The sequence below is a fragment of the Euprymna scolopes genome, chromosome 11 (genome assembly GCF_053919585.1).
Source record: "Euprymna scolopes isolate OS-2025 chromosome 11, ASM5391958v1, whole genome shotgun sequence".
NCBI classification, from domain to species: domain Eukaryota; kingdom Metazoa; phylum Mollusca; class Cephalopoda; order Sepiida; family Sepiolidae; genus Euprymna; species Euprymna scolopes.
Window position 1 is genome coordinate 132,749,519 of NC_136492.1, and position 8,748 is coordinate 132,758,266.

Here is an 8,748-nt window from a genome sequence, read left to right on the forward strand (position 1 = left end):
GTGATGATCATATTTATTGCCACGGTAAAATAAAAGTTAAATTTTGTCTAATAAAGTCTAATAAATTCTAAAAAAGGGATTAAATTAAAGAAAATAACAAAGTATATTATGTATTTTTAACTGGCCTTTCCGATGTAGCAATCGGATTTTAGAAAAAAATAAATAACAAAGAAACAACAAACATATTTGCAAAACACCCTTGTTCAAAATTATTGGCACGATTTATTTAATAATCAATTGTATAGCCTTTGGCCTTGATTACCTTCCTCAGTCGCTTTTCATAGTTTACAACCAATTTGTTGCACTCTGCAGTAGTAATTTTAGCCCACTCTTCCTGACAATACTCCTCCAATTGAATAAGATTCTTAGGCTTCCTTTGCATTACCCTCAATTTTAATTTTCTCCATAAATGTTCAATTGGATTAAGGTCTGGGCTTTGTGATGGCCACTCCAAAACATTAATATGATTGTCCTCAAGCCATTTCTTAGTCAGTTTAGCCGAATGCTTTGGGTCATTATCTTGCATGAACCACCAACGACGACCAAGTGAGAGCTCTTTAGCAGAGTCTTTCAGGTTTTCATACAATGTTTTAACATAATCTTCCTTTTTTATGCTACCTGTGACCTTAACCAGTCGCCCTGGTCCAGAGGCAGCAAAGGATCCCCAAAACATCAAACTGCCTCCACCGTGCTTCACTGTGGGTATGGTGTTCTTAGGCAGTAAAGCTTCGCCAGATTTTCTGTAAATATAAGACACTTTATTATGGCCAAATAACTCTATTTTCGTTTCGCCAGTCCATAGAACACGTTTCCAGAATGCAACACCTTTATCAATATGACGTTTTGCAAAGGCTAGCCTTGCTTTCAGATGTATAGGCTTCAATAAGGGAGTCTTTCTCGGACGACATGCTTTTAAACCAGCTCTCTTAAAAACTCTACCAACTGTATGTCGAGATACATTCACTCCAGAGGTGCTCTGTTCATCAACAATCTCCCCAACAGAGATCCTTGGGTTTTGTTTTACTTGTCGAACAATTTTCCGTTCATCTCTTGGGGAAAGAATCCTTTTTCTCCCTCTACCCTCTAAACTCATAACGTGGCCTCGCGATTTGAACTTGTTTATTATGGCTCTAACAGTGGATTTGGGAAGGTTTAGCTTCTTTGAAATCTTATCTTAGCCCTCCCCATTGGTAGTGCATGCTAGAACAAGCTTCCTGACGCCTTCGCTGTGTTCCTTAGTTTTAACCATGGCGATTGAAAATTATAATTTAGTCACTTATAATAGTTTAAATAAATCGCTATCTAAAAATTATCTGAAAAAATTATTCACTGAATTAGCGTTAAAAAAGCATAATATGGCTATAAAAAAGTTCAGAAAGCACGTAAATCGGAAATTGATTGATATTATACTGATACTAAAAGAAAAACAAAGCCGTGCCAATAATTTTGAACAAGGTTTTTTTGCAATTATGTTTGTTGTTCCTTTGTTATTTATTTTTTCTTAAACCGAGTGCTGCATCGGAAAGGCCAGTTAAAAATACATAATATACTTTGTTATTTTCTTTAATTTAATCCCTTTTTTAGAATTTATGAGACAAAATTTAACTTTTATTTTACCGTGCCAATAAATATGATCATCACTGTATATGTGTGTATATATATATATATATATATATATATATATATATATATATATATATATATATATATATATATACGTGTATATATACATATATATATATATATATATATATATTCAATCGGTCCCTACATATATGTACTAATGATATGTACTATATTTCAATAATAATAAGCTGCCTTTTTTACTTAAGTAGTGGGGTGACCCTTTTATATATGAAACAGCATGCAACTACAAAAAGGTATTTGCATTTGTGCATGTATTGCTGTGTTTTCCTGCGTTGTGAGTGAGCGATTTCTGTGTGTCCTTGCGCGTGTGTGTGTGTGTGTATGTGGGTGTGTGCGTGGGTCTGTGTTGGTATCTATATGTGTATGCGTCTCGTGTACGTCTGTGGAGATTTGGAGACACGAGTGGATGGGGATGGTGTCTGCGCCTGCGGATTGTCTGAATTTGTGTATGTATTGTGTGTATGCTGGTGGGCGTGTACGTGTGTGTATATGTATGTGTAGGCGTGTGTATATACGTGTATATGTATGTGTGCTTATATATATATAGATGTGTGTACGTATGTATGTATGTTTGTATATGTATATATACGTATATGTGTGTATATGTATGTGTGTATGAGTTACAAGTCCACCCGACTTTTTTCCTGGGGAATAAATTTTTGTATTCATGCAATACACTAACACTTATTTGTTTAAGTCTAGTCACACCGATCGCCTGATTCCATAACCGATTTCCCCATTAAATCCAGAGGAAAATAACATAGTTATGTAAAAGAAAAAAAAAATAGTTGTTTTATACGTATACGTAGTGTTGCTCGACGTTACACATTGATGAACGATCAACGAATGTTTCACACTCACTTTATTTTTAGTAGCATAGAAATTGATGAACTTGTTTATTTTCAATCAAGTCGATTATTGCCTCCTCTAATTGGGCCCCTATCCAGATGCGACTGGATTAAGTTGTACATTGATTTCGTAACCAATATTAAATTAAATGCTCTAAAGCTATTTAAAAAAAATCTGAAGTGTATATATATATATATATATATATATATATATATATATATATATATATATATATATATATATATGCATACGCATGCATATATTCACTTGATCATGATATACCGGGCCGTGGCCTTTGTGTATATTGATAGAAGGTCATTTCTCATTAATCTTTAAATGGAGTTTAATCAATTACTTAAGTGAATCTTAGAGAATATTATTTTTTTTGGTAATAAATATTATTTTCATATATAATTGTATTTTTTTCTATATGTTTATTTCAGATTTGATTTTGGTTTATAATTTTAACCCATGAAATTTATGTAGATAATTATTAAATACATTTTCTAACTTTAAATGTTTCTATTTACCTGGGTTAATAACAACATGGATAATTCACCACAAGTTTTATGTGTGTTCCAAAATGATACTTTTTTATCTATGTTTGCTTAATGATTTATATCTCGGAATAATATTTGCTGCTTTTGTTGTCGATTTAACCATTATAGACTTATATTTAACAAACCATACTTGAAAAATATTTCTTTCATAACATTTAAAAGTAGTGTTTATTAAAAAGAAATTCGCACAAAAATGATTACCTTAGATCCAAAAAAATGTATCATTACAAAGAAAACCATGGAATATATATATATATATATATATATATATATATATATATATATATATATATATATATATATATATATATATGCAAATATTATTGAATATCACGGAATTATTCTGTTTTGCAATTTTCTTTTTTATCTTCTCAATCTCCGAATAGTCCTTTTTGTGTTTTTTTTGGAAATTGTATATGTTGAAGCCATAATTCCGAGCGCTTTCGACAGAAGTACTTCCATCATCCTATGGAATATTGCAGAAATTAATGCAGGGATTGTTTTTTTTTAATTTACTTATATATATATATATATATATATATATATATATATATATATATATATATATATATATATATTTCTTTTCCTCGTCACATGGTAATTTGTTACAAGTAAAGTGGGCGGATTTTTTGTTTTACATATATTAAACACATTTTTAGATACAAACACATATATACATTATCACACATTTATCCCAAACATTTAAAAATGTTCCGGCTGCACTCATAATTAATATTATTTATTTGAGGCTTCTTTGTTTTAATGTGCAATGCTTCAAGTATTCTTAGCCTATTTACATCTCTCTCACTCTCAATGCATATAAATATATATATATATATATATATATATATATACATAAACAAGTAAGATCTGTGACGTACTTGTAGTTGCATTAAATACTTTTATATGCAAAATCCGATCCCGCATTTTGCTAATTCCTGCCCTCTGATGAGAAGGCGAGTATTTCTTCGAAACTCCGCGGATTAAGGACTATCCACTTATCTTGTGCTTCTTTTTTTAAATAAAATGTTTTACTCTTTTTCAAGATGTGTTTTAACATGTTTTATTACTCATTTGTTCATATATATGTATATATATATATATATATATATATATATATATATATATATATATATCTACTGACAAAAGTACATTTTTGACTGGGTACGAAAAGATCCTACAGTTAATGGCCTCTGATTTATGAAAGAATAATAGGTTTTGAAAGGAAGCGTTTTAAGAGATAGCTTCGAATTTGTGGTTATCAAAACCAAACCAAAATATAATGAAAGTAAAAAAAAAAACATATAAACCCCATAATTTATTCTACTGTACATGTTCACACTGAAACACGTATCACAATATTATGTGGATCTATATTAAAAAAACCTTCTTAAACTTTGTGACATATTTCCACCCCATGATTTTATGATTGCATATGTCTTCAAACATAATTATCAAAATATACTTACGCCGAGTGCTATGAAAATATTTAATAAATTGTGTGCCTATTTTCATTCTATAGAGGCCAGGCGCGAACGCAGGCCCCACAATTTTATTATATCATCCCTATTTAAGTAAAAAGACACTCATCAAAGTATTCTTATGCACATCTATATCAAAACAATATTTAATTTTTTGTTCATTCCCATAATTTTTGGACCAGGTGCGAACGCATACCACACAATTTTTAGGAACCATCGTTCTGCAGGATCAAACATACCCATTCCTGTGTCTCGATACACCTTATATCATTATATGTAATCAGTTTTCTAAAATAGTCAACAATATAGTAGCATATTCGTGACCACACACACACACATCCACACAGCAATACAGCATTATATTATAATATATATATGTATATATTATATATATATATATATATATATATATATATATATCGAGGGAATTATAGAACTCCTAAAAAACAACAAGAACATTTAGAACATCTAAAGGGGCCACATATCCGGAATGAAGCGCTGAAAACAAAAGAAAAAAAACCCTCCAAACATAGAAAACTCTTATTAATAGAGAAAATGAAAAATGGCCTACTACCGTTCAGTCAAATCGGGCGACACCGCCTTAACCTACAGGATATTTTTAACCATGGAAGAATAGTTTATCCCAAACAAATTCCGAGAAAAAGTCACACCAGAAGACACAGAGGAGCAGAAAAAAAAACCCTAAACATATCAAAACTACAAGCTGAAATCGACATACACGAGAACAGAAAGATACACCTCACAGAAGAATACACCAACATCGACGATAAAATACTAAACGACATCAGAAAACTATGCCCAAAGGAGACCAACCATTTCCTTATTGGAATGTGGGACTTTTAATGCAGAGAGGAGGAGGAAAACTCCAAAAGAATTATTGAAAGGAAGATAAGCTGGATAAAGACTCTTCCAGAAAAAGAAAAAAAGAACATGACCAGTCAAAACTACCAAAAACCGAATCATACCCGATTTCAACAGCTGGAGAGTTTCCAAAAACAAAGGTAAGAAACGAGACACACATCACTCTCAAACATACCCACACAACAGACCCAAAAACACACAACGAAACGACCGGAACATATTACTACCCTATACTCATCCCCACCAACAAACTCAACAAAAACTCCAACCTAGAACACCACACACCCACACAAAAACACATACACCATACAAACACAAATACTACGACCAAAATACTCCAAAAAACAACATATCAACAACCGAAAACCCAGTACCACATGACAACACTAAAAGATACAACCTCCCACAACAATACGAAAATAGTCACTACCAACCACGTAACCCAACTCAGCCAAGAACCCACTATTTCTTTCCCCACCCCTCCCAGACAAAAAAAAAATCCCCCTACTTAAGAACCCCCACCGTAACAGCCCAATGGAACTAAACCCCCCTATAGATACCACACAACACAAAACAATCTTTACAACACCCACCCCAAGTACCCCACACTACAAAACCAACCCCAAAAATACCCGCACACAAACACAACCGATCCGAATACCCCAGGTACCATCATAATCCATACATACCCACAAAACGACACAACCAATCTCCCAGCCGAATCAACGAAACTGACGACCCTCACAATCATTTTTAGGAATCCCTCACAAAATGACAACACCGGACTAGACAGCAAAACACCCAAAGTCATCAACCTATCTACAGAGACACTTACAAAGGACGAAATTGAGGTACTAAAACTAGACCTCAAATTCTGCCCAACTCCCAGAAGTAAAAGAGTTAAAGAAAGACCTCAAAGAATTTGAACGAAAATTTAGACTCATAGATATACTTAACGGCAGTCATAACAAAACGGACGACTCTCTAGTGAAAAACAAATGAACATACTTCCCCAAAAAACATAACAACACAAAATAACAAAATACCTTCTTTGAAACACTCTGGAACCTCAACCCCCAACAAAAAGAATACTCCACCAGTAATCTAGCACGAAAACAAAATCAAGCACTTAAAAAAATCCAACACAATTACAACTTAGTAATAAAGGAAGCAGACAAAGGTAGTGCAGTAGTAATAATGAATAAGAACTTCTATAAAACGAAAATTTTAGAATCACTAGGAAACGAAAATTATTACAAACCAATAAACTCCAACATAGACGACACAATCATATCTAAAATAACAAAACTCTACACAACATACAATAGTATATTAACTAAAAAAGAAAAAAGACTTCCTTACAAACTTCACAACAAAAAAAATCTTCCATGGGCTACCCAAAATACACTAATCTAACCAGGTAAGACATGTCATCAACATACAAAAGTCGGAATACATAAGCACCTCAAACCCCAACGACCTCACATTCAGACACAGAGTAGCAGGACAACCATACCCAACAAGCAGACTTTGCAACCTAACAGATATACTATTACAACCTTTCACCAATCTTGTCAGAAATTTTGTAAGAGATAACACACTTCCTTAGCTCCCTACCACAAACAGTGGACGATGGGACTATACTAGCCATATTCGATGTTAGCACCATATATAGAAATATCCCACACAACCTCGTAAAGAAGCTATCGCATATTGGATTGACAAACATAGACAGATTTTACACCCCAGATTCAATAAACAATTCGTGATTGATAGCATCTACATAATCCTCAATAACAACTCCTTCCAATTCAATAAAGCCAACTACATTCATATACTAGGCACATCAATGGGTACCAAAATGGCACCGACATATGCCACCCTTACACTCGCCTTCCTAGAAGAGCCCCTTTCTGAAAGAATAGAGCAAAATACGGGCACAATACAAAAACATTCTTCATAAAATCTTGGAAAAGATACCTAGACGACTGCTTTATCCTCTGGAGAACATCATGGGGGGTATCAATGAATGTCACACTTTGCTACAAAATCTACACCCCCAAAAAAACTTCACACTAGAACAAAGCCCCACAGAACTACCTTTCGTAGACATCCTAGTAACAATAAAAAACAACAACATAATCACAGACATCTACCACAAACCCACAGACACTCAATAATACCTCCACTTCCAAAGCCAGTATCCTAAAAACTGTCTAAAATCAATACCCTACTCCCTAGCACGTAGAGTCTGCACAATAGTAACAGACAGACACCTCCGTTCAACAAGACTGAATGAACTACAAATAACACTGCGGAAAAGAGCATATCCACTACCACTAATACAGAAAGATATTGAACTGGCTGAAAACATACCAATAGACAAACGAAGAACCCCAAAAGTGCACAGCAAAGAACAAACTCTCGCATAGGTCTCTACACACGAGACAAATCACCCAGAACTATTCACACAGATAACAAAAAAAACACATCCTCCTCAATCAGAACGACAAACTAAACAACATACTAAAAACAACAAAAATAATAAAAAGCAAACGCCAACCCAAAAACATAAAACACATGCTAACTTCCTCAAAACTTGTCCCAATACTACAAAAGGACTTACAAAATGCAACAAACCGCGACGTGGAGTATGTGACATAATACTAGAAGGTAACACATACACATTCAAAACCCAGCACAAATATTCAAAATAAAAAGGATCTAAATTGCACCTCCAGAAATGTAGTATATGCACTAAGATGCACAACATGCAACAGACCCTACATAGGCGCCAATAAACATTTCAGCAATAGAGTGGCCTTACATAAGAGCAACATCAAAAACATATCAGACACCTCTTTGTTTCAAAACCCGTACACACATGCAGTGAAAATAGCTTCAAAATAATACCAATCTTCCAAACTGACAGTTATTTTCATTTACTTACACAGGAAAAAATGTCATCACCAGATTCACTCCTGAACTGAAAAGAGCCTAATATCCTCACACAAAAACATTAAATGCAAGGTACGCTCGCATGCACATCCATACACATAAACACACCCGCACCTTTATTAGAACCGGCACATAAAAACACACACGTGCGCCCATACAACCACACTCAGACATACCACCCCTATCTCTAATACAACACACTGAACAATACCCACCCTACTTAACCTCGAAACCAACACCACTAGGAAACACCTAGAACCATAGTATAATATCTGTTCTAACACCTCGCTCCCTCCTCAATCAGTGGAGGAGAACCCCCTCATGAGTGAAACAACTATCATCCCTTCTATCATCCCCCATACCTATACCCA